Source organism: Passer domesticus, unplaced genomic scaffold, assembly GCF_036417665.1.
Source record: "Passer domesticus isolate bPasDom1 unplaced genomic scaffold, bPasDom1.hap1 HAP1_SCAFFOLD_44, whole genome shotgun sequence".
NCBI lineage: Eukaryota > Metazoa > Chordata > Aves > Passeriformes > Passeridae > Passer > Passer domesticus.
This window is the reverse complement of record NW_026990160.1, coordinates 169,473-195,548: the sequence shown is the minus strand read 5'-3', so window position 1 is coordinate 195,548 and position 26,076 is coordinate 169,473. Positions and strand designations below refer to the sequence as shown.

At 52.5% G+C, this 26,076-nt stretch overlaps 2 long non-coding RNA genes and 1 pseudogene across 2 annotated transcripts in view; 2 read left to right on the top strand and 1 right to left on the bottom strand.

The window, feature by feature from the left end:
* LOC135292683 (zinc finger protein 850-like) overlaps positions 1-26,076 on the top strand; it is a 276,851-nt pseudogene that overhangs the window by 193,407 nt on the left and 57,368 nt on the right.
* Positions 18,584-26,076, bottom strand: part of LOC135292784 (uncharacterized) — a 39,967-nt gene continuing 32,474 nt past the window's right edge. The window contains exons 2-3 of the long non-coding RNA XR_010354948.1: positions 18,863-18,922; positions 18,584-18,710 (exon numbers count right to left, since the gene is read on the bottom strand). This is a non-coding gene — a long non-coding RNA (uncharacterized LOC135292784). The remainder of the gene's footprint in view (positions 18,711-18,862; positions 18,923-26,076) is intronic.
* Positions 22,256-23,776, top strand: LOC135292786 (uncharacterized). Its single transcript, XR_010354951.1, has 2 exons — positions 22,256-23,148; positions 23,367-23,776. It is a non-coding gene; the product is annotated as an uncharacterized LOC135292786 (long non-coding RNA).

Here is a 26,076-nt window from a genome sequence, read left to right as displayed (position 1 = left end):
CGGCAAGGTAATGGAACAGATCACCTTGACATCCATCACAAGGCACCCACAGGATGGCTGAGGGATCAGAGCCAGCCAGCGTGGATTTCAGTATCTGCACTGATGATCTGGGTGAGGGGTCTGAGTCCAGCATCAGTACATTTGCAGATGACACCAAGCTGGGTGTGAGTGTGGATCTGCTGGAGGGTAGGAGGGCTCTGCACAGGGACCTGGACAGGCTGGATCCAGGGCCCAAATGTAACAAGGTGAGGTTGAACAAGACCAAGTGCCAGGTCCTGCACTTTGGCCACAACAACCCCTGCAGCGCTACAGGCTGGGGACAGAGTGGCTGGACAGCAGCCAGGCAGAAAGGGACCTGCAGGGACTGAGGGACAGCAGGCTGGACATGAGGCAGCAGTGTGCCCAGGTGGCCAAGAAGGCCAATGGCTCCTGGCCTGGGTCAGGAATGGTGTGGCCAGCAGGAGCAGGGCAGTGATTCTTCCCCTGTGCTGGGCGCTGGTGAGTCCACACCTCAAATGCTGTGTCCAGTTCTGGGCCCCCAATTTAGGAAGGACATGGAGGGGCTGGAGCATGTCCAGAGAAGGCAACAAGGCTGGTGAGGGGTCTGGAATATAAGTCCTTTGAGGAGCACGTGAGAGAGTGTTTATCCTGGAGAAGAGGAGGCCCAGGGGACACAAGGCGGTGTCAGGGCACAGATTGCACTTGATGTCCAAGGTCTTTTCCAACCTTGCTGATTCTGTGATTCTCTGAAACCACGCTTGGAGCAGTTGCAGGATGAGCCCTGGGCCTCCTCTTCAGAAGCTCCAGCAGCCCAGGTCCCTCAGCTTCTCCTCCCAGCCCCAAAGCCCATCCTGTCAGTCCTGCAGAGCCTCTGCAGCTCCTCCTCATTGCCCAGGAGGTCACCTCGCGCGGCATCGGCCACCTCGCTCCTGCCCACGCCGCCAGCACTGCTGCCGCCTCCCATGCGGCCGCGGCTCCTGGCAAGAGGGGGATCGCTCACACGAGCACCGCTGCTGCCAGCACCGTGAGGAGAGAGACTGTCACCGCCGTGAGGAGAGAGAGAGACTGTCACCGCCGTGAGGAGAGAGACTGTCACCGCCTCCAGGAGAGAGACTGTCCCCGCCGCCAGGAGAGAGAATGTCACCGCCTCCAGGAGAGAGACTGTCACCGTCGTGAGGAGAGAGACTGTCACCACTGCGAGGAGAGAGACTGTCACCACCGTGAAGACAGAGACTGTCACCGCCGTGCTGCCGCTGCCTGGGAGTGCTGCGCCATCTGACTCACGCCAGCGCTGCTGCCACCGTGGGAAAGAACAGCTCCTGTGCCATGCTGCCGATTCCAAGCAGTGCCATCCTCGCACGGGACAGAAATAAAGCAGCTCGGAAAAGCCAGCACAGGGTCATTCCTTATTTCCTTTATCAGGATTCTTAGGCGTTGAGCCCGCGTTTCAAGCAGCTGCACCGTGACCGTGCCAGCCAGCGGCAGAGGTAGGGCACGGCCACTTCTGGCACCTGCCCCGATTGCCTCCAGGGATTGGGGCACACTGGTGCACATGTCAGCTTGGCGCCCAGCCATGGGGGCACAGACCCCATGGAAAGGACTGTCTGCAGGGTGCAGGGACGCCCCTGCCAAGTGAAGGTCATGGTCTGTCAAGGGCTGCTGGTGAATTCGCACACTTTCTGCTTGCTGCAGCTCCCAGCAGGCAGGAAAGTCAACCCCATCCATTCCAGATGTGAGAGGAGGTTTCCCCTGGATCAAGGACTACCTCCGAGATTTTCGTTTCCAAGAATCTTTGGTTTCGTGAGTATTCCAAAGGCTGGGACAGACCAGACTGCGGTACCTTAAAATTGGGTGGGGGTGACTCTCGGGGAGTAGGGGAGGCATAGTGCACAACATTAAAAACTCCTCAGGCTGGTGATTCTTGGGTGTTTTTCCTTTAGTTTTTGTTTTACCTAGGGGATTGGGTGGAAAAAAGTCTAGCAGATTGTCTCACTCTGAGTATTCTAGTGGCCGGGATGAACCCGACTTGGGTACAATGGGGAACAGCGAGACTGTCTGCGAGGGAGAAGGAAGTTTATAACCAAGTTGTGGATTCCTTGGTGGGGGAGAGTTTTGTTTATCTAAGGTGTTATAAATGAGAAGCTTGACAAGGCCAATGTTCAAGCAGTGATCAATTTATTAATTTAATATGGTAAAGTATGAGCAATGCAGTGCTGGCTACAGTGGGGGAAATTTTCCCTCCAACTGCACACTGATACTTGAGGCTTACAGTTATTTATAGGGGTACTCATAAGCTTTCTCAGCAATTTCTATTTCCTGTTTTTACTCATCAGCAATTTCTATTCCCAATTTTTATGTTACAATTCTATACACTATTGTGATTTAGTTTTTCTCAGGATGTATCCCAGAAAGGAGTATCCTCAGATGGTGGGGTCCAGCTTCCAAAAGAAGAAGAAGTCTCCCAACTGGTGAGGTCCAGATTCCAGATGTGGGTCCACCTTTTAATTGCAAGGACTATAAATCTCCTAACAGTGATGTCCAGCTTCCCTTGTTCGAAACTATCAGTCCTTGAGTTGATGTTCATCTTCCTTTCTCAAGATGCTTTTCTCTGTTTTGTTAAGGCGTCCAGATAAGCATGTTTCCTTTTGATATATTCTAAAGCTATAGTGTAGGAGTGCAGGAGAGTGCCCCCTAATGACAGAGTGGTAAAGCTAGCCTTTGTCCCCCCAAAAAGGAAAGAAGCCCAGAAGTTTCTCTCAACAATCAGGTGAAAAGCCACCTTATAGGACCCCAGAGGCTTCACTAAAACCTTGGGATCACCTAATTGGATAGAAACCAAAACGTCCCGCCTGGGCCATAAGGTAGAAAAAAAGAGAACAAAAGAACCACGAGGCTTTTGTGAATGTGTTTTCAAGAAGGAACAGACCTCTGTACCTGGCTCGGATTTTCTGTTTGTTATTTTGCCTTTTATTAAACCTTTTTGTTTCAAACACTGCAGCAGAAGCCATCCTGCTCATTCTTCGCCTCCAAAGGTAATAGCTAAGCTATCCTTGGGTGTATTAGGTTCCCTTTTGAAGGCTCATAAAACCCTGGCCCCACAAAACAGAACCTAATAAACAAAGCCATGCCACAGCACACAGCTGCCCAGAAGCTGATGATGTCTAGAAATAGCAGCAGAGACAACTGTGCAGAGGGCATGGCTGTACAAGTCAAAAGCTGAGACAACCTGGAACTGACTTTGCAGGACTGCCTGCTCCAGCAAAGACCTTTTTCCATCCCAACCAGACACAGCTGACAAAAAACACCACCAAGACATAGACATGGCTCACAGATACCCACAGGTTACTAAATCTAGAAGGACAGCTTGTCCAGATTGGACAACTTTAGCTGCTCTGACTGCTTGTTGGTGTTTTCTCAGCCATGAGACAGAGGAGGAACCACAACAGAGCCCAGAAACCATTCAAAGACCTCTCCTGTTATTGACACATGCTGAGGATATGAAGTCTGCACTCCACAGCCACTGCAGAGACAGCCTGAAGCACAGTGTCCAGCTGAGATCTTCTTTGGCTCAGCTGCTTCCCTGAGGTCACACCACAGGAAAAGATCTCCAATCTCTGCCTACAGCACATAAACTGAAAATCTACTGCACAGGACTTAGTTTGGTCTCCTTACAACTTTTTCCTTCTGAACTCTGCTGCTGGTGTTTTCTACTGTCATTATCATAGCCAGTGCCAATGTCCTTGTTCTCTTGCTCCATGTTGTACATTTTATTATTGTTAGAAGAAGGAGAGCTGATCCAGATGGGAGGCAATGGCTTTGAGGGAAGGAGCGAAGAGGGACATGGCCGGAAAGACTTGGACAAAATGAACCTAGTCACGCCTGCAAAGTGGAGGAATTTTCACTGCACCACCAGAGAACACTCCCAGTGACTGGGCTCTGGGAGAGTCCACTGAGCCCGTCAAAAAACTGAAATGCATTTAAAGAAATTTAAAAAAGAATGGGTTTTAATCAAGCTTTCCAAATGTCACCTCTAAGTCAAGACCACAATGGTCATTTTAGGACAAACATGCCCTGTACCTACCTGCATGTTCAGAGTTCTCCTCCTTGCTTCTGCTGCTGGATCTTGGCCTGCAGAAAATGGAGGACAATGAACATGTGAGGAGGTAGAAAGAGAAGGGAGGGAATGCCTGTACCATGAAAAGAGATAAACCTTCTTAGCATGGGCACTCTGATGAATGAGGAAATGCAACACAGAAACACACCAGGATGCAAAGCTGATTAATTTTCCTTAAGCTTTCCATTGCAGGAGTCACAGAGAGCTGGCCAAGCTCTGTATGAAACAATAGCCAAGTCCAGCAGAAGACTCATCTTGAGGTGCTTTGAAGTCCTGCCTCCTCTTCCTCACCACCATCAGTCATTCCTCAACTTGCATCCTAACTCCCCAATTCTGCTGTCTCTCCTTTTGGAGCCAAGTGGCTCCTACAGCCACACTGAAACAGCAAGAGCTGCTCAGCTGAGACACGAGACTGTATGGAGGGCAGCTACTTTTGTACAGGTGCCAAAGCTTGACTTTGCCTGCTCATGCCTAAACCTGAGGTGACAGTCTCATGCTACATGTGGTCAGAGCACTGCTGTCTCCGAGAATGCTATGACACCTCCTGGCTCTTTCAAGAACAAAAAGGCTTTTTCCAACTCAGCTGCTAGGGGAGGATATTCAGATTGCACTTTAAAAGCCCTCCCAAAGATTTCTAATTCAAATTATACTTTTGTGTCTCCTTTTTTATTGTTATCACACAGCTACATTTTCTCTCACATATCCAAGCCAATATCTTTCCATCAGGTACGGTCCTATAACTCTTGTCTACCACCTTGCCCTCTTTGATCTTAAGCCCAGATCAAAATATTAAACATTGATCTGATTATACATCTATACCCCAAAACTTCTCTGGCATCTCATTTCACAGTGGAGGCCCAGGCACAGAGAAATTACCCCTGATGTTTACAGAAGCAGCACCTGAATTTGCAAACCCCTCTCCAGTAGCCAGTATTGGCCCATACATAATCTCATGGGTGCAGAAGTTAACAGCCAAGAAAGACAGCATTCAAACATCTGCAGGACCCAGACCCATGCAATTCACTTCTCAAATAACAGCACAACCATTACAAAGGGAATCAATAGCCAAGTGCAGCAGAGGACCCATCTTGAGGTGCTTTGAAGCCCTGCCTCCTCTTCCCCACCACCACCTCTGCTCTTGGCACATCGGTGCTGGCTTTGACATTGTGCTGGGTCATCATAGATGGGCAAAATGGGGAATACACAGAGGTTTGCCTAAACACATGGGACACCTGCCTGTGCAAAATAACCACACTTTGGGATGGGAACACACAGGTGAACAGCACACTGCAGCAGCAGCAGACACCTTGGCTTACCTCATCTCCTGGGACTCCTGGAATTCCAGCTGCGGAGAGCTTTGCAGAGAGCCCGCAGCACTGCCAAGAGAGGGACTTACTGCCTTGCCTATGGGGGGGATCAGAGGTGGTCCCAATAACCCCTTCTTCATATCCCCTCCACTGGAACACATCAAGGAAGCCTGCAAAGAGTAGAACACAGTGCTCAGATCAAGCATGCAGCCTTGTCCCCATTCATGCCTCAAGACATTTAGAAATGCATTTAACTGTGTCCTGGCAGGAAAAGTCAAGGAAAACTGATGGAGCAGCTTGGCCCAGGAGGGAGAATGGAAAGGGAGATGGTGAGGGAGAGACCATGGCACACATTTGGCACCTCTCCCCTTGTGCTCAGTTTTATAAAAGAGTGGCTGCATTCCCTGCTGGCATTCTCATGTTTGACATCAAGTTGTTCTGAGGTGCCACTGCCTCCACGGGCATTTTGGATGTCATGGGAGAGGCTTTATAACTCCCTGCCTCTAAGGTACCTCACAGCCAGTGCTGATCTCCAGTCATGTCCCCACAAAGCCATTCTGCGGGAGCCCAAAACCTGCTCTTCTCAAGCCCCTCATTTCTGCTGCTGCTGCCCTTCCCTCCTACACTTCCCCAGCAGCCTTTGAGCCCAGATGCTGCTGCTGAGCTCTCGGGATGCTCGCTGCTCTCCAGCCCCCACACATCCACCATCTCAGCCTCACTGGCTTTTAGGATGTTCAGCACAGCTCCCTGCCCTGCTGCTCTCTGCAAGGTCTCTGCCTGCCCAAGTTCCTCCAGGGCCCCCATGCCATGGCCAGGAATGGGAATGGAGGCAGCAGGGGCAGATGCACACCCTTTGTTTGTATCCCATTATTTCTGGGCCAGCTAAAGAACCAAATCAGGACCTGTTCAACTTCAGTGAGAGGGACATTTCCAGTCAGGGAAAAGGTCTGAGAGCTCTGCTGACAGCACAGAAACTGAAAATTGACCACACTGCTCTTAGCTTGGTCTCCTTACCTTATGTCCTTGTCCCTCTGAACTCAGCTCCTCTTCTTTTCTCCTGTTCTCAGCATAGCCAATGCCATCTTTCCCATTCTCCTGCTCTCCGCTGCATATCAGGCTTGGCTTGGTAGAAGGAGAGCTCTTCTGGATGGGAGGCAATGGCTTGGAGGGAAGGAGCATTGAGGGACTTGCCAGGGAAAACCTCTTGGCAAGAGGGTAGCCAGACAGGCCTGCAACGTGGAGACACAAAATATAAGTGAAACCAAAATGCAAACCTAAAGCATCTGAAGTTCCATGTCTCATGGGACACATTCCCTGCAAACTTCTAAACAGCTGCACAGGGAGATATGCTCCTGCTGGCAGGCACTTGAGGCAGGCCAGGAGAAAACCCTGACCCACTTCCACAGGGCTGCCACAGGAGCACCCTGGCCTCTGGGCTGCCCTGGGACAGCAGGGAGCCCAGAGCCCTGTGCTCTCCAGCAATGGCTCAGCTGCACATGCACCCTCCTGCTCCTCTCCCTGCCCCACAGCTGAGCAGCCCTCCAGCTCCACAGGCACTGGCAGCAGCACAGCTCATTGCAGGGCCACATGCAGGGCACAGCTGTTCCCTGGCAATGTGCACAGCCTGGCTGGGCTGCCACAAGACCCTTCCTCCCACCAGAGATTGGCCCAGCTCTACCCCCTCACCTCTGTGTGAGGCTGAGCCATGCTCACAAGGGAAGGAGTTAGGTGAATTCCCACCTTTATCATTAACACATCTAATGGGTGTGGCACTCAAGGGGAATAATTTTTAATTTTAGAGAAAATGTATTTGGGTGCATTTTTCATGGAACTAGCCTGCATTTAATTCCTATCAACAGTATGAAGCTGGCAAGTCTGAAGGGAAAAGGCGAAGGCTCCAATGATAAGAGGAGAAAATATTCCTTCTTCAGTCTGGCCTGTGAATCCACAGGAAAAACCCACACAGCTGTGACTGCTATTTCTGTAAACCACCAAGTCCTGTCAGCAACAGGCAGGCCTTATTGGTGTTTCTGTAGCACTGTAATACCATCCTCAGGGTTGGACCTGACCAGCAAGCAGAGGAAGAATGGGAAATTTATCTGTAGTGAGAGCTGACATTGATGGCAAGGAAAGCAACAGGACTTGCATGTCATGACCATGTCCAATCTGTGCTCAGCTGTGGCCACAGTCCCTGTCCTGGCTGACAGTATGAGTGATTTGGCTGCTGTCAAAAAGGAGAAAGCAGAGTAAACTAATGACAGAATGTTGTGATGCCATGGGCATCCTTGCACGATCATCTGTATCTGTCAGCCACCTACTCTGACCCAGAGCCAGCACTGAGCACCATGGACCAGTTTTCCCTGAAATATGGTGGGATTGTTTTTCCATTTGGCTTCAGCCTTTCAGCTCCTTCCTATCCTCACCTTTTCCTTCAGAGGTTTTTCCTTTTCCAGTAAAGTCCATCTTCAAACCCGTGCTTCTGCCTGGCAGAAGGATCTGGGTTTGACTCTGGGAACACTCTCAGTGTAGCCAGTGACAGGAGCTTGGTGCCCAGCCTCAGAACAAGGCCGGGTGACTCCGATCGCCAGCGCTCGGCACAGAGAGGCAGAGCCAGACGCGTCTGCTGCCGCTGTGGCCGTGCCAGCCACAACCTTCACAGCCTTCACAGCCCCAGCGTGGGGCTGCCCCTTGGTGACACAACAGCCCATGGGGCTGCCCCTTTGTGATGCAATAGCCTGCGGCTCTCTCATTTCCATGGCTGCAAAACCCCACCCCAACTCCATCCCCTTCCCTTCCCAAGGGCAGCCAGCTCTGAGCCCAGCCTGGCCAGGCCTGAGGGTTTCACACTGCCTAGGAAGTAAACCCTCTCCAAATCTATTTTTCAAGTCCTTTATTTCTGTAATTCCCACTCAGTTCTGGGTTGCAGCTGGTTGATGTGGGAATTGGTTAATTTCTCTTCACATCAAACAAAGTGCTGGGACACAAAGAATGGCACCGGGCGGTGGAAGTAAAAACAGCCTCACACTCCCCAGGAGATGACCCCAGAATTCAGCTGGCCGATAGCTTTAGGGAACAAATTGACCATCCAAACATTCCACTTTTGCTCTGCTTCATTGTTCCAGGGGTTTATTTCCTGCTTTCTTGATTGCAGAGACACCCAAACCCAACATAAACATCATCTTCCTCAAAACATTTCTGACCCTGGCAGTTCCTGACAATTCAAAATTTTCTTAATAGAAATAGCACTTGGCAGGTCATTCTAAAATACTCTCCAACAGAGCAGATAAAACTAATCATCCTTGATTTGGCAGAACTAAGCCTAACCCACGGGACACGTGGGTCTGATCCCTTCTTCAGCATCTGCAAAATTATTCTTCAAGTCTCATCTCTCTTATCTATTCAAAGATCTCTGCATTAGATGCCCCCAGTGTTCAGTGGGCTGACATGATCAGTGTATCTGTAGGGTGTAAATTGGCCATGCAAAGTTCTCCGTTGTTGTGCAAGGGGTTTATTCCTGTTTTCTTTCCTGCAGACACACCCAAACCCAACATTACAACACCTGCCTCAAAGCAATTCTCATTTGGACTGTCCCTGAAAATTCAAACCTATACTCAGAGCGTTTCCCTGTCCCCAGGGCCAGGCTCCAAGGCTGGCCTCTCTCCTGCACAGAATGAAGAAGAGCTGCTGCCCTTGCCAGCGGCTCCGGGGTCTGGCGATCAGCGCTCTGAATGCAGCTTTGTACACACCCTGCCCCTGAGCCGAGCAGCATTCCTGGGCATTGGCACCACCTCTGCAGGCCAACATCCTCCAGGACAGCTGCAGCAAGGAGATTGCAACAAGTGCTGGCTGAAGGAGTCTCCAGGCTGCGGCAGCCTTTCACCTGCTGGAATCATCTTGTGCTGCCATGGGGGGAGCAAAGGGGGTGACAGGCTCTTTGCAGTGAGGGTCTCCCCCATGTGCTGCTGCTCTCTGGGCTGGTACAGCTGCTGCTGCCTTCCCCCACAGCTGTATCAGGAGCCTGCCTGGGAAAATAACACTGCCAGTGCCAGTGCCAGCCACTGATCCCTGCCACGGCCCTGCCCACAGGGCGTCCTGCCCACCAAACCGCTCCAGTCAGGTGATGTCACACAACATCAAAATACATTCAAACGATGCATTTCCCACTTTCTGGCAAAATCATGGCCACACAGTCCACGTGTTGGAGGCAGACTGCTGTTGGCAGAAGGGGGAAGCCCCAGCAGCTGCTCTCCCCATGGCTGGATGGCCATGGCAGCAGAGGCAAGCCTCCCACCATGCCCACTGCTGTAGAACCCAGTGCTTTGGAGTTGCTCCCACTCAACTCAGGCTGCTCCTACAGCAGCAGCATCACTTCACACATTTGATAACAGAGTTGGAATGGCACACAGGACTTGCCCCAAGAGCTACAAATTTTTTTTTTTTTTTTTAAGTGGAGTGGGCAGGAGAGTTAAAATAGTTTGCTCCTTTTTAATATAAGCATACCTGATTTAAGCAGGGACACTGGGCTAATCATACTGGGGACTGGTTTGTAATTCTTGTCTCTAGCAATTCCCACCAGTTTACAAGCATTTTTCACTAAGGGGTAGATAAAATTTTACAGCACATCCATGAGCAAGTCTGAGCCAGAAGTCAAAGCACAAGAAAATACTCCCAAATCTGCCACCCATGGGAAAAGGATGCAGAAAAGCAGATGAAACAAGTGCCATTGCAGCTAAATTGCCTGTATTTATCCCATGGTCCAAAAAACCACTTCCTGTACAAAAGCACCTCAATTCAAACACACAGCTTAAGATCAAGGAATAAAAGTCTTTTGAAAACATTTAAAGCCTGATTCCTATTACTTTCAAGGAGAGGTCAATGCTAAATTCCTTAAAAACACAAATGCAGGTCTATTTGGGACTGCATCCTTCAAAAGCATGAATAGAAGTTTAGAATTGCAGAAGGGTTTCCACTGGAAAAGACCTTTAAGATCATAGAGTCCTTCCAATAATCTGAGACTGCTGACACTGCCAAGGCCACCCCTAAAGCCTATCCCAGGACGGGATGCTATTGGCATTCTTGGCCACCTGGGCACCCTGGCTCTCAGCCACTGCCAACCAGAACCCCCAGGTGCTCTTCTGCTGGGCGGCTTCCCAGCCACTCTGCCCCCAGCCTGCAGCCATCCATGGGGGTGCTGTGGCCCCAGGGGAGGACGGGCACTTCACCCTCTTGAACCTCATGCAAGTGGCCTCAGCCCATGATCCAGCCTGTCCAGATCCCTCTGCAGAGACTTCCTGCCCTCGGGCAGATCAGCACTCCCACCCAGCTTGGCATCGTCTGTAAACTGCCTGAGGTGCCCTTGATCCTCTCTTTCCCATTGTTGGCAAAGATGAGAAACACAACTGGGCCCAGTGCTGAGCCCTGGGGAACACCACTTGTGACCAGGCACCAGCTGGATTTAATTCCATTGAATTCCACTCCTCCCTGGGCCTGGCCATCCTGACAGTTTTTACCCAGGGAAGAGTGCACTAAGGTCTTCAGTCTTTCCCTCATTCTTTGTTCTGTGTTTCCACCCACATCCAGGAAAAGACAGAGATTCTCCTTAGCCCTCCTTTTGTTGCTGATGGATTTACAGAAGCATTTTTATCCTCTTTGCAATTTTCTAGGAAGAAATTCTCTACAGTGAGGCTGTTGAGGCACTGGGAACAAGTTGCCCAGAGGAGCTGTGGATGCCTAAGGAAGGGTGTGCATCTTCCCCTGCTCTCTCCACTTCCCTTCTTAGTCATGACATGGGGGGCCTGGAGCAATTCCAGACTGAGGGCAAGGTGAGCCTGGCTCAGCCTCACACAGAGGTGAGGGGGGAGCTGGGCCGCTCTCTGCTGGGAGGAAGGGTCTTGTGGCAGCCCAGCCAGGCTGTGCACATTGCCAGGGAACAGCTGTGCCCTGCACGTGGCCCTGCAATGAGCTGTGCTGCTGCCAGTGCCCCGTGCAGCTGGAGGGCTGCTCAGCTGTGGGGCAGGGAGAGGAGCAGGAGGGTGCATGTGCAGCTGAGCCATTGCTGGAGAGCACAGGGCTCTGGGCTCCCTGCTGTCCCAGGGCAGCCCAGAGGCCAGGCTGCTCCTGGGGTGCCTCTCTGGAAGTGGGGCAGGGTTTTTCCTATGGCCTACTCCAAATGTCTGCCAGCAAGAGCATGTTTCCATATGCAGCTATTTAGAAGTTTCCAGGAAGTCTGTCCCATGAAATATGGAGCTTCACATGATTTTGTTTTGTATTGCTGGCTCTGTTACACTTTGTGTCTCTCCTTTGCAGATCTGACTGCCTACAGCCTTACCAAGCAGTTTTCTCTGGACACTTCCAATGTTCTCTTACCCACAAAGTCTTTGTCTCCCATCCAGAAGAGCTCTAATTCCTCCAAGCTCAGGAAGAAGCTGCTGCGTGTCTGAAGAGTGTCACAAGAATAGGATTTATGTGTTAGGCTTCATAGTTAGAGATGGATTTATATTCTGATATTTAGATGTCGTTTTGAATAAAGGTTTTGATTGTATCTTTCAATATTGATGACATCTTTATAATTGTATATATTTTATTTTGATGATTAGAAAAAAATATTAATTTAAATAAGCCAAAAGGAGAATGTGAGACCAGGACCTGCCAGCCTAGAGATTATGGGAGTGCAGCTTGCTTGATGTGCCAGTGTCTCACCACATCCTTTCCTCACTGCGCATCTCCTCTTCCTCTTTTGCCACGTTTTCTTTGTGTCATTTGTGCTGCTCTTTGTTACTTAGCATTACAACAGGGCCACACATTGACATGTTTGGGGGACAATAGAAACAAAAGATCCTGTAGAGTCAAAAGTTTTCTACATGGATGTGTTCTGTGCTCAACAAAGCCCTGAGCAAAGAAACCAAGACAAGTGTGCCCAAATGCCAAAGCTTTGCTCCTTTGCAATCTCACACAGATCTGGCTCACAGGTGACTTCAGGCACAATTTCATAGGTAAGAAGAGGATGTGTATTTCACTGGGAAAAGATGCCCTGCTTTGGAAAAGTCATCTGTATGTAGATTTACCCAGGACAGCAGTCCAACAGTGTTTTTTGCAACTTGCTTGCCAAGGGGTGAGTGGGCTGTGAGGCCAATAACAAGTGACAAGGGTTCCTGAAATCTATCTCCACTGCAGCCTGGGTGCCATTCAGCCCAGGGCTATGGGATCATTTGTTCCCATGGACCAGTGCTTGCCAGGGTAATGAATTCCTGCATAGCTGGAACAAGCAATTCTGGATTCCGCTCCAGCTCTTGCTGGGCTGCATGATCATTGACAATGCTGCCTTTCCAGAAATTATTCCACAGTTTCCTTTCATAGTCATTTGAAGATTTAAACTTCACATTTCAATTTGTTTTTCCTTAGGGAAAAATATTTCTGGGCCCAGTGCAAACTGTAACCTTTTGACAGCAAAGTCCTCATGGTTGCCAGCTTCTGATCTTCTAGAAGAAACTGCATGTGAATGTGTTAATTGAGTTTTCTGAAGGAAAACTTTGTCTGACTCGGTGTCACGTGGCTGCATGTGTTGGCATTGCTATGGGTCTAGTCCTGGCCTAGTAAAGCCCAGGCAGGCTGGCATGTTGCAGGGAAAACAACTCCACGAGCTTATGGGGTTGCCATCACCAGCAGAGCAGATGTGTCCTTTGGGGATTTCTCTGGAGACAAAATTAGGGACCTGCTCCATGCCACAGTATGGATCTCTTAGATCCTTAGATCTTTCTAAACTATCCTAAAAAAGGCAGTGAAACTTCACATCTCCTTGCACAGCCACTGTTTGAATAGGGGCATTTTTGTCCCTCCTCAAAGCCATTGCTCTTGCACACCAGCAACATGAACATCCACCAACAGGAATGATGCATGGCCCTCCTGCTGCTGCTTCAGAGCTCTGGGGAGTGCAGACCTGGGTATTACCAATGGGAAATCTTAATTAGCATTTCATGCTCCTTCAAGTTGCCCAGATCTCAGGGCTTTTAGTTTCAAAGCAGCCACTGTACTTGCTCTAGGGAAGAACAGTAAATGGGAAACAGGGATTGCCAGCCTTGCAGGGGTGTGGGGAAACCTGGAGTGTCTGTGTCAAAAGATGAATGGGAAGAGTGCAATTGCCAAAGCCAAAGCTTCGTTAGGATAGCAGGGTCAGTTCTTTACGGCCTGCTTGCATGGAAATCATTTCAGAACCTCCTTTTTGTATCTCGTGCAGAAAAGGAGATCTTAATAATACCATGCTACTTAAAAACACATTGTGATGCAGATCTGTAGTGATTCACAGTGAAGCAGACTGCCTGCTTTGTCACTGCCAGCCCTGGCGACCCTGCAAGCGACCGTAGGGTATGCCGTGCCTGTTTTATATCCAAGCAAAGCTTGAGTTTGCTTATTAGTGTGGAATAAATACAAGGGTAATAAAATGGACAATTACACTGGTCACTTTGGAGGATATGCTCATGCTTTCACACATCAGTCCTGTACCTCATGCTCCCAAGGCTTGTTACTCATCATGAAATATTTCAATAAAAAACCACAGCTCCTCTGTTACATCTGAATAAAATTGCATCAGATCATCAAGAATTCTGCTGGCTAGAACAAGACAAAAGCCGTCTGACACTCACTTGCAGCTGTCCTGGATTTCTGCAGCCCTTTGTGAAACGCTGCTGTGGGCAGAGTGTTTGGAGTTGGTTTGGGCCTTTATGAGAGATCTGTGTAACAGCATGCTGGGCTCTCCTGGAAGAAAACTGTCCAAGCCCAGGGACACGGTGCCGGCAGGAGTGGAGCAGCCCCGCTCCCAGCCCAAGAGCGTGAGCTGAGCCACGCCGGGGAGAAAAGACACCGAGGGGCTCCAGCCCAGCTGCTTCACCTGCCGTGACCGCTCCACAGAGCTCTGCCTCTGGGAGAAAGTCGACGCTGGACAAGCATGGAGCTTTCATCTGCTGCTGCAGCTGCTCCGTGACAGTTCCTGTTCTTCCTGAGGGAGAACCCAGCACCCCCTTGTAACGCGTGTCCTGGGGGGATTTTCCTCCGGCATTCTGGGTCTTTGTCCCAGCAGGGGGACGGTGAGGTCTGGCAGTTTGATATCTAGAACTCACTGGCCTTTTTGCTTGCTTTTCAGCTATTCTGCTTGTTAATAAAATGTTGCAATTTTTTTCCACTTTCATGTATTAGTGTTCATTTCCTGTTACTGGAAGGGGATTGTTGGAACACTTTAGAGGAGATGACTCATTGCAGAGTGTCCTGTATTAAGTTCTCCCAAACTGTGTGAGACCCATGGCTTCACAGGAGCAGCCCCAAGGCTGCTGAGGGGAAGGCAGAGAGGAAGACAAACCCAGTATTTCTGAGGGAAATTCCTTGACACCAAAGCAACCTGAGTCGTCCAACAGCTGACCTGACATTTTGAGACATGGGCCAAAGGGGAAAGCTTGCAGTGTGTTTGGTCCAGGCCGGGTCATGCTCAAGGCAAAGGTGTGTCAGTGCACTTGGCTCCTTCTCTCCTCATTGTGTCCAGCACACACAGGAGCCCAGAGCTCCTGCAGAAACCATCACAGCACTCAGTGGGAGCAACTTGTGTCCAGTGCTCACACAGAGCCATGTCCAACACTGCACCTCATTGGAATGAGGAACTGTTCCAGCTCTTTTAGGAGCTAAGGAGGTTTGGCCTTCAGATCAGCTCCTTCCCAGCTCTTGATTTGCTGCCCTGGCTGAGCTGCTGCTTGTGGCAACACTTGTTGCACAGCTGACAGCCCTGCTCTGCTGGCCAGCAGCCACTGCAGGAGCTTGTGCCAGTGACATCGAACCTTTCAGATCTTCCTCAGGAAAGCTCAGGGCAGAACTCGTCAAAAGAGCATTGCCTGGGCCATGCCTTTGACATTAAATCTCTCCTCTGTGCTTGGTGCCACACACAGTAAATATCTGAGGAAGCAAGTTTTCTGCTCCAGAAATTTCTTAAATCAATCAGTTAAACTGTAACAGAACACGATCAGGGATGTGTAATCTCTCTTTAATTCATTGTGCAGAAAGCTTCAGAGAGCTGTGTGTCTAACCTAAGTGACCTTGCCACCAAGAACTCAGAAAAATGGGAGCGATGGAATCAGTAGCACAAGGATCTGCATTGTGATTCTCCCACAGGCCTGAGGACACGGCCCACTTCCACTGGGCCATGGCTTTTTACCCTACATCAAAACCTCGTGCTTCAGATTGTGGTGGTGAATGGCCCCGGCCTTGTCCGGCCACACGGTGACCTGAGAAACGCTTGTCAAGCCTGGGCCTTGCTGAGCAGCCCCTGGGCCCAGCTCCTCTTGAGCTTCCCAGAGACACCGAGCGCTGCCAGGCACTTGTGCTGTCTGACCAGCTCCTGGGGTGTCCTGTGAACTGCCTTGGAAACCGCTTTTCCTGCCTCAATGGCATGACATCCTCCTTCTCCCACTCTCAGAGCCAGGCTGCTGACCCACGGTGCGGCCACGATGAAGCGTTGATGGCTGAGGCCCCTCGCCTGTGGCCCATGAACAGCGCTCCCAAAGGAGGTTCCTGGGGCTCTCCTGGAGCCCAGAGGTGCCAGCAGCAACCTCCCTCTGAGTGGGGCCTCGCAGAGCCAGCGCGCTCTCGAGCTGCTGCACTGGCAGCATGACTGAGCAGCCATGGATCCTGGGCCAAGAGCCCACTCCTGGAGGCTCCAGTTTAACCACTGCTCAGCTCCAGTGCTGTTAAGCTTTTAGGCCGTATTCCTTTTGATCCTTGTCCTTTCTGTCCCTTTCTCAAATGCACCTAAACACACACACACACACATAATTCTCAGAATGTTTCTCATTTGATTGACTGAATTTTGTTTCTTGCCTTTTTTTTCCCATGTTGTTCCTTAACCAAATAGTAAGTAATAGTGGGAATGTTGCCAATGAATTTTCTTGAGCTGTTGCTTAATATTTAATCTGGTTTTTGCTGAACCTTGCCTCAGAATTTTTAAGCAATCTCAGACACTTGTTCGTAACAAGTCTTGGGAGCATGATGTGCAGGATTGACACTGGAAAGCAAGAGAGTCATTCAAGAGGGTTGAGTTTAACTGTCCATTTTATTACGCTTCTATTTATTTCACTCTGATAAGCCAAGCCAAACTTTTCTTGGAGGCAGAATGTGTGTGGGAGGCACTACAATATTATCCCATAGCTCTGGGCTGAATGGCACCCAGACTTGGGCTGCACAAGCTGGGGAAAAAAACGTTCCTGCCCTTGAACTTCCTTCCTATCCTCTCAACAACTGACAACAAAATTATAAATCAATAAACTATAATTACAATGAAATCAATTATAATAAAAATGAAATATTTTTTCTTACATTACTCCAACGATTCAAGCCAAAACAACAATAACTATTACTATAACTTTACCAATAAATAGAAACAAATTATATACTAAGAAATACCTTCTGAAAGTTTTAACGCAGTAACTAATATACTTCAGATTAAAAATATCTAAAAAGCTAACATACAATCTAACACACCTTAGTAAAACAATTCATATTACAAACATACTAAACACAAAACCAAGCACCACTAGAATTTCTCCTACATTTTAACCAAACAATTAAACTTTAATAACACCCTTAAGTACTCTCAAACAATTCCAAATATTTTTCAAAATTTAATGTAGTTGAGTGCTATATTTGGATATTGGTTTTTGAATTGTTTGGGTTAGATGATTTGAAAAATGGGATTTTTATAGCAAATTAATCAGCTGAGAAGGCGGCACTCTGCAAACAGAACTGACTGAAAATGAATGGGACAGAAATCAGTAACTCTGAAAGTTTTATTTGCTGTCAAATACATCCCACCCAGCCAGCCCCACACAATCCCCATCCCAGTGCTCTCAATTGGGATCCCACTGCTCCCAATCCCCTCCCAACCCCACCTCATTCTGGGGGCTGTGGAATTGAGTGAGTTTGGCCTGGGATTGAGTTTTTTTGAGGAGGGAACAAGCAATTTGAGGAGGGATTGAGCCTTTATGGGTTAAAATTCAGTTGTTTTCAGTGGGATGTGAGTGGTTTTGAGGTGACAGATCCATCCCTCATGCCTTTTGGAGGGCAAAGAGAGGAAGAACAGAAAAAAATCAAGGCCAAACCAAAAGGACAAGCGGGCAGGTGTGTTCCCACCATGGATCACAGGGAATGTGGGTCACCAGGGCTGTGCCCAGCGTGGCTCCTGCAGTGGGGGATGGAGCTGGAGCAGCGCACGAAGCTCTTCCCGCACTCGGGGCACTCGCAGGGCTTCCCTCACCGGTGCCTCCGTTGGTGTTGGGTCAAGTGAGAGCTCCTGGAGAAGCTCTTCCCACACTGGGGACACTCGTAGGGTCTCTCCCCAGTGTGGATGCGCCGGTGGGTGGCGAGGGTGGAGTTGTGCCTGAATCCCTTCCCGCAGTCGGGGCAGCAGAAGGGCCTCTCCTCTGTGTGACTCTGATAGTGCTGGAGGAGACGGGAGCGGATCAGAAACCCCTTCCCACACTTGGAACATTCGTAGGGCCTCTCCCCAGTGTGGATCTTTTGGTGGACGAGCAGGTTGGAACGGTGGCTGAAGCTCTTCCCACACTCCCCACACTCGTAGGGCCGTTCCCCAGTGTGGGTTCTCTTGTGCTGGATCAGGGTGGAGCTCTGCCTGAAGCTCTTCCCACATTCCTCACACTCATGGGGCCTCTCCCCAGTGTGGGTCCTCAGGTGCTGGATCAGCGTGGAGCTGTGCCTGAAGCTCTTCTCACATTCCTCACACTCGTGGGGCCTCTCCCCAGTGTGGATGCGCCGGTGCAGGACAAGATGGGAGTTGTGCCTGAAGCCCTGCCCACAGTCGGGGCAGCGGAAGGGCCTCTCCTCTGTGTGCGTGCGCTGGTGCAGGAGGAGATTTGAGCTGCTCTGAAACCTCTTCCTGCACTGATCACACTCGTAGGGCCGTTCCCCAGTGTGGGTCCTCTGGTGGATGATCAGGTTGGAGCTCCTGCTGAAGCTCTTCCCACACTCCTTGCACTTGTGGGGCTTCTCCCCATCAGGAACCTCCTCATGGACCACCAGCTCTGAGCTCTGGCTCCATCTCCGGCCGCCTTCCCGGCCCAGGCTGGCTCTTTCCCCCTCAGATCCCCGCCAGCTGCGTTTGCAGCCCCTCCTCGTGCGGCATCTCCGGGGCTTTTCCTCCCCGTTGGGTTCCGGCGCCGTGGAGCCGTTCAAAACGGCCTCTGCCACGAGGTTCTGCCGCGGGGATTTGTCCTCCCTGCTCTCCATGCTCAGCTCCTGCTCTGGGGGAGGAAGGACAAGGACAGGATGGCATTTGCCTCCGGGCCACAGGCAAGGGCAAGGAGATGCCCCCAGGCTGTCCTGCAGCCGGGGCCCTGCTGGGCTGGGAGATGGAGCAGGAGAGAGAGGAAAGGGGCACTGACTTCCTCCTCACCTGCTTGCATGTTCTGGGGCATTTTCCTCACAGCCTCAATGGGGGTTGGCAATGGAAATCCTGGTTTGAGGAAAACAAAGGATGAGCACATTGAGTTTGAAGGTCCCTCTGCCCAAGTCCATCTCTGCAAGCCACCGGCCATCTGGGCACCAGAAAAATCTCCCAAACACCAAGATTCAGCCCTGAAAAACCCTCCCCAGGAGTTCCCCACCCCTGCTCCCTCCCCTCTGCTGTTCAGGCTTCCCCCTGTCCCAGCTGCTGGGGTCACGCTTGCATTGGGGGTCCCCCTTCTCCTCGGTGCCCGCCCTCTCCAGCCTGCTGGCAGTCCCAGCAATCCCAAAAGCTGCCCCCTCTCCACTCCCCATTCAGGGATGCCGGGGCTTTTTGGGCTCCCTTTTGGGCTCCCTGCTCCCCTCATGCTCTGCTCCGGGCTGCAGGGGCTCCAAGGAGTCCCCCCTGCCCCTCTCCAGCCTCTGCAGGCTCCCGCCCATGGCGGCGCTCCCCCCTCTCTGGGCTCCCCACTTTGGGCTCCTGGGGGACACAGGGCTCTGCTCCTCCAGGCTGCCTCTGCCGCCAGCCGCCACCGCCACCCCCCGATGTCCCCCCGAGGGGCCTTTTCCGCTCAGCCGTGCACTTCTTCATTCTCCAAACAACCCCCCAAAAAACCAAACTGGGAGGAACTGGGAGTGACTGGGAACATGCTGGTGGTCACTGGAAAAAACTGGGCTTCTACTGGGATCAACTGGGATCATGCTGGAGATGACTGGGATCATCCTGGCAGTGAGTGCCACTGCACTGAGGCTGACTGGGAGTGCTTGGCAGCAAATGGGATCATACTGGAAGGAACTGGGAGTGTCTGTAACCTCTGTAACCAAAGGGAGGATGAAAGAGAGCCACTGGAACCATGTGGAGCACAACTGGTTCATACTGGCAGGGACTGGGAGCACACTGGGCTCATCTTTGGATCACACTGGGAGGGACTGGACTAATACTGGGAGAATCTGAGAGTGACTGGGAACACACCCTGCACATCATCCCCCATACTGGAACTGACTGGGTTGATCCAGGAAGCAATTGGAACCATGCTGGAGGCAGCTGGGACCATACTGGGAGAGACTGGAAGCAACTGGCATTATACTGGGACCACACTGGGAGGGCTGGCATGTGACTGGGATCAAACTGGAGCTTACTGGGATCATATTGGGGTTGAAAGGGAGTGACTGGGATCACACTTTGGGCTACTGGGAGCAACTGAGAGAAACTGGGATCATTCTGCAAGCAAACTGGAGGAACTGGGAAGGACTGGATGCATGCTGGAGGCAGCTGGGATATTCTGGGCATGACTGGGGGATCACACTGGGAGAACTGACACCTTCCTGGGGCCACTGGCAGTGCCTGGAAATGACTGCAGACATGCTGGGGGCAACTGGGATATACTGGGAGTGTCTGTGACCATCCTGGGGGGACTGGAACTACACTGAGAACAACCGGGACCATGCTGGAGAGCACTCGGGACAACTGGGAGTGAGTGGGACCGTGCTGGGAGGGACTGGGATCATCTGGGGAGTGACTGGGACTAGAACAGGGGCAACTGGCTCCAACTGGGACCGTACTGGGAGTGTCTGTACCCATAGCAGAGTGATGGAACCACACTGGGAACAGCTCAAGCCATGCTGGGAGCAACTGGGAACCCTCTGAGGGTGACTGGAATCATGCTGGGATTGACTGGGAGTGCCTGTGAGCAACTTCAATCGTGTTGAAAGCAACTGGAAGAAAGTGGGATTGGGAAAAAGCTGGAAGTAATTGGGATGTACTGGGAGAGACAGGGAGTCACTGAGATCATCCTGGAGGCTACTGGGGTCATGCTGGAATTGACAGGGAGCAGCTGGGATCACACTGGAGGGGAGGGCACTGGCATCAGACTGGGATCATACTGGGAGTGGCTACGATCGTACTGGGATTAGAGTGGGGGTGACTGGACCCTGACTGGGGGTTACTGGGAGCTCCCAGGCCCATGCTGGGAGCCAACTGGGGACATAATTAGAGGAACTGGGAGCAACTGGGATAAAACTGAGGGTAAGTGAACCATGCTGAGGTAACTGGGAGTGCCTGGCAATGACGATGAGAATGTTCAACTGGGATATACTGGGAGTGTCTGAGACCATCTGGGTGGTGACTGGGACCAGACTGGGAGCCACTGGGAATGTGCTGGGGGAACTGGGAACATGACAGGGGCAAGTGGAAGTGACTGGGATCCTACTGGAAGAGACTGGGATCATACTGGGGATTACTTGGACTATGCTAGGGGCAACTGGGAGAACTGGGAACACACTGGATGGAAGCGGGAGGAACTGGGATCAACTGGGACCTTGCTGGGGGCACATTCCATCATCACAGGCAATGACTGGGAGTGACTGGGCTCATACTGGGAGCAGCCACTGCCGGCACCGGCACCCCCGAACCCCTTTCCCGGCCATCCCGCCCCTCCAGCCCCAGCACCCCCCACTGCCGGGTCCCGGCAATCCCAGGGGTCCCCCCCTCTCGGGGTCCCGCTTTGCCCTCCTGGGGCTCTCCTCTCTCTGGGCTCGGCTCAGGGGAGCCGCGGCTCTCCCGGGGCTCCCCAAACCGGTGTCCCCCCGCCGCTGCCGCCGCTCCCCGGTCCCCACGCGGCCCCGGCAGAGCTCGGGGGGCCCGGCCGGGAAGCCCAACCCCCACCCGGGGGACCCGCATCCCCCCGCCCCCCGCCGGGGCTCTGCCGCCACCCGCACCGGGACCCCCCAAAAACCCCACCCGGGGACCCCCGATGTGCCCCCGAGGGCCATCTGCGGCTGGGCTTTGGAGCCCTGCCAGCTGCAAACATCCCCCAAAAAACCCCAAACCCAGGCACCCCCGGGATATTCGGGCCGAGCTCCCCCTCCCCGGGCACCTGCGGGATGGGGGGCGATGCTCCCGGGGCTGCGGCGGCTTCAGGAACCGCCAGGGCCACGAGATTCCTTTTCTCCTCCTCCCGGAGCTTCCTGCTGCCGCTCCGCCCCTTCCTCCCTCCTCCTCCTCCTCCCCCGCTCCCGGAGCCCTCGCAGCCCGCGCAGGAGCGGGGCTGGAGCCGGGACAGCTCGGGACGCAGAGCGGGGGATGCCAGCAGTGGGATCCCTGGGAGAGACTGGGCTGTGCTGGGACCGTACTGGGAGCAGCTCCTGAGTGATGCTCCAGCGCTGGGGCTGGGGGCGCTCCTGGGGGCGAGGGGGGAGCGGGACCCCCGGCACCGGGACCCTGAGCTGCCACTGCCGGCACCGCACCCCCCTGCTCCCCGTATCCTGCACAGGGACCCCCTGAATCCCCCATTTCTGGACATCAGGACCCCCTGCTCCCCTTTTTCTCCCCATCCCGTGGCTCCCAGGCTCCAGACGTCCCGTGGGACTGGGCTGGGATCTGTGGGAATGGAGGACTCTGAGGGGCTGGGATGGGATCTCTGGGGATGGAGGACTCTGAGGGGCTGGGATGGGATCTCTGGGGATGGGGGTGATCCGTGGGGCTGGAATTGGAATGCAGGGAGCTCCAAGGGGCTCCCTGGTGCTGGGACACGACTCCCTGGGTCCGTCCTCTCCTCGTTCCCAGGTCTCCACAGGCTGCAGGTGGTTTCCAGCTGTGAACTCCTGTCCCACAGAATGTCCATGGATCCCCTGGGTGAGGCTACGAGGGGTGGGATTTCATCTCCTTCCAGCTGGGACCCGGGAGCTTTGCAGTGTCCGACGGTGCCACCTGGATCAGCCAGAGGTGCTGGGAATGCAAAGGGATCATGGTGGAGCAGATGAAGCATTCCCTGGGACACAGCTGTGTGGAAGAGCTCCCAAAATCCATCAGACATGGTCAGGAGGCTCTGGAGCACAAAGGTGGGTGTGGGAGGAGGAGGGGAGTTCCTGTGCGAGTGTGGGATTCAGGAATGGGGGCCTTGGGAATGCAGAAATTGCCATGGAATTTCCATGGCCGGATCTCTCTCATCCCAGCCAGGTGAGAATTCCATGGATAGATCTCCCCCTAACCCATTGCCATGGGAATTCCATGGGGAAATTATTTGAATTGATGACCAATGCCATGCCAGCAGTGCAATTGTGAAATACAAAGCTGTGTTTCTGTCAGGTTCATAGAGGCAACGTGTGTATTTGTGATTGTGATACGTGTGGAAACTGACCATGGGACAGTCATAAAGACGAATTCTAATAAATAACTGAGGAGGTAAAGCATGGAAGAAGGCCTTTGAACCAATCCTTTGTTCGCAATTACCCTTTGTAAGTCTTCAGTTGATTTAGGATCATTTGAATTAAAGCTTTAAGGATGTTGCTGTTTGACAGGAACTTTCTGCTTGTAGCTAAGCCTTAATGAGTTTTGCAGTAATAACCTCTTGAAGTATAATTTTAGAATATTGCTTGTAGTAAGGATCTTTGAAACTATAGATTTAGAATATATAAAAAGGAAACATGCTTATCTCAACGCATTAACAAAACAGTGAAAAGCAGTTTGAGAAAGGAAGATGAACATCTACTCAAGGATTGATAGTTTTGACCAAGGGAAGTTGGATATCACTGTTATGAGATTTGCAATTAAAAGGTGGACCCACATCTGGAATCGGGACCTCACCAGCTGGGAGACTTCTTTCTTCTTTCGGAAGCCAGACCCCACCATCTGGGGATACTCCTTTCTGGGATACATCCTGAGAAAAACTAAATCATAATAGTGTATAGAATTGTGATGTAAAAATTGGGAATGGAAACTGCTGAGAAAGCTTATGAGTACCCCTATCAATGCCTGTAAGCCTCAACTATGGGTGTGCAGTTGGAGGCAAAACTTCCCCCACTGTACCCAGCCTGTATTGCTCATACTTTACCATATTAATTAATAAATTGATTGCTGCTTGAATATTGGCCTAATCAAGCTTCTCATTTGTAACACAATGAGCCATAATCCCTGCTGGGATTGCATGGGACATGGATGCCAATGCTGTGCCCAGGCCGGCTCTGCTGTGCCCGTGGCAGCGCCAGGGGAGTGCCCTGTGCCTGCCCTGAGCCCAGCAGGAGCCTTTCCTTGGCTGTTGTGTGCCCTGCCCGGGGCAGGAGGGCACTGCCGGAGCGGCTTTGGTGGCCCCGGGCACCCGGCCGGGCTGCAGCCGCTGCAGGGGCTCCTGGGGAATGTTGCAGAGCAAAGCTGAAAGCAAACAACAGTTTCTGGAGGGGATTCTGCCCCTGGGCTGTGCTGGGAGCCCAAGGGCAACAGCCCCAAGTGCTGGTGCTCAGTGTCCCTCGGCCAGGCCGTGTTCCCTGGCTCTTCCCTGTCCCTGTCCCTGTCCCTGTCCCTCACCTGTCCCCTGTTCCTGTCTCCTGTCCCCTGTCCCTCAGCTCTCCCCTGTCCCTGTCCCCTGTCCCCTTTCCCTGTCCCTGTCCCCTGTCCCCTGGCTCTCTGAGGTCAGAGGTGGCAGCAGGACCCGGGGCAGCCCTGGGGGAGAACAACCCTGAGCCCCAGCTGGGCCAGTTGCCCCAGTTCCACTAGGGGTGCCCAGGTCACTCCCAGCATGGGCCCTGTGGCTCCCAGTCACACCCAGTATGATCCCAGTCACACCCAGAATGATCCCAGCATGGTCCCAGGTGTTACCATTCACCCCTAGGATGGTTCCAGCCTCTCCCAGTATGATCCCAGTCACTCCCAGATAGTCCCAGTACTATTCCAGTAGCTTCCTTTGTGGTTGCTCTGTGATTCCAGTCACTCCTGGTCGCTCCCAGTATATCCCAGTTGCCCCCAGTGTTCTTCCACGCACTCCCAGTTGCTCCCAGTAGCTTCCACCATGATTCCAGTTGCTCACAGCGACTCCCAGTCACCTCCAGCATGATTCCAGTTACTGCCCGTATATCCCAGTTGCCCCAACATGGTCCCAGCTGTTCTCAGCTTGCTCCTGGTGACTTCCAATATGATCCCAGTATGACCCTAGTCACCCTCAGTGTGGTCCAAGTTGCTCCCAGTATGATCCCAGTTGTCCCCAGCATGGTCCCATTTGGTCCCAGGATGATCCCAGTTGCCTCTAACACAGACCCAGTCACTCCCAGTATGATCCTGCTCTGATGCCACGATGATCCCAGTTGCTCCTAGCATACTCCCAGTTGCTCCCAGTCGGATCCCAGTTGCTCCCAGTTGCCCCTAGCACAGGCCCAGTCATTCCAAGTGTGATCCCATTCTCCCCCAGCACGGTCCCAGTCAAACCAGTCACCCCCAGTATGGTTACAGACACTCCCAGTATATCCCAGTTTCTTCCATTATTATCCCTGTTGTCCCAGTTCTGGTCCTGCGGGGTCCCAGTGCTCTGATCCTGCTCCCAGTGGATCCCAGTCCTGGGCGTGCTGTATTCCAGTGTGTCCCGGTGTGTCCCAGTCCATCCCAGCCTGTCCCAGTCCATCCCAGCCTGTCCCAGTCCATGCCTGTCCCAGCCCATGCCTGTCCCAGTCCATCCCAGCCTGTCCCAGTCCGTGCCTGTCCCAGTCCATGCCTGTCCCAGTCCATGCCTGTCCCAGTCCATCCCAGCCTGTCCCAGTCCATGCCTGTCCCAGTCCATCCCAGCCTGTCCCAGTCCGTGCCTGTCCCAGTCCATGCCTGTCCCAGTCCATCCCAGCCTGTCCCAGTCCATCCCAGCCTGTCCCAGCCCATGCCTGTCCCAGTCCATCCCAGCCTGTCCCAGTCCATCCCAGCCTGTCCCAGTCCATGCCTGTCCCAGTCCGTCCCAGTCCGTGCCTGTCCCAGTCCATGCCTGTCCCAGTCCATCCCAGCCTGTCCTAGTCCATCCCAGCCTGTCCCAGTCCATGCCTGTCCCAGTCCATCCCAGCCTGTCCCAGTCCATGCCTGTCCCAGTCCATCCCAGCCTGTCCCAGTCCATCCCAGCATGTCCCAGTCCGTGCCGGTCCCTTCCCAGCCGCCGTTTCCCGGATCCTGCCCCTCCCGCTCCCGGAGCTGCCCCCGGACGGCAGCTACAGCCCCCCTGGAGCTCCAGAGGAAAACTCCACCCTTCCACAGGATCCCTGCTCCAGCAGAGCCAACCTGGCACTGCAGGAGGCTGCAGCCCCCGTTCAGTGGGACTGCTGCCAGCACCCTGACCCTCAGGGTGTCAGCTCCTGTTCTGACCCTGCCAGGGTTTTTTTGTCTGTACTACTGCATTTGTAGTTTTAGTTTTCCTAGTA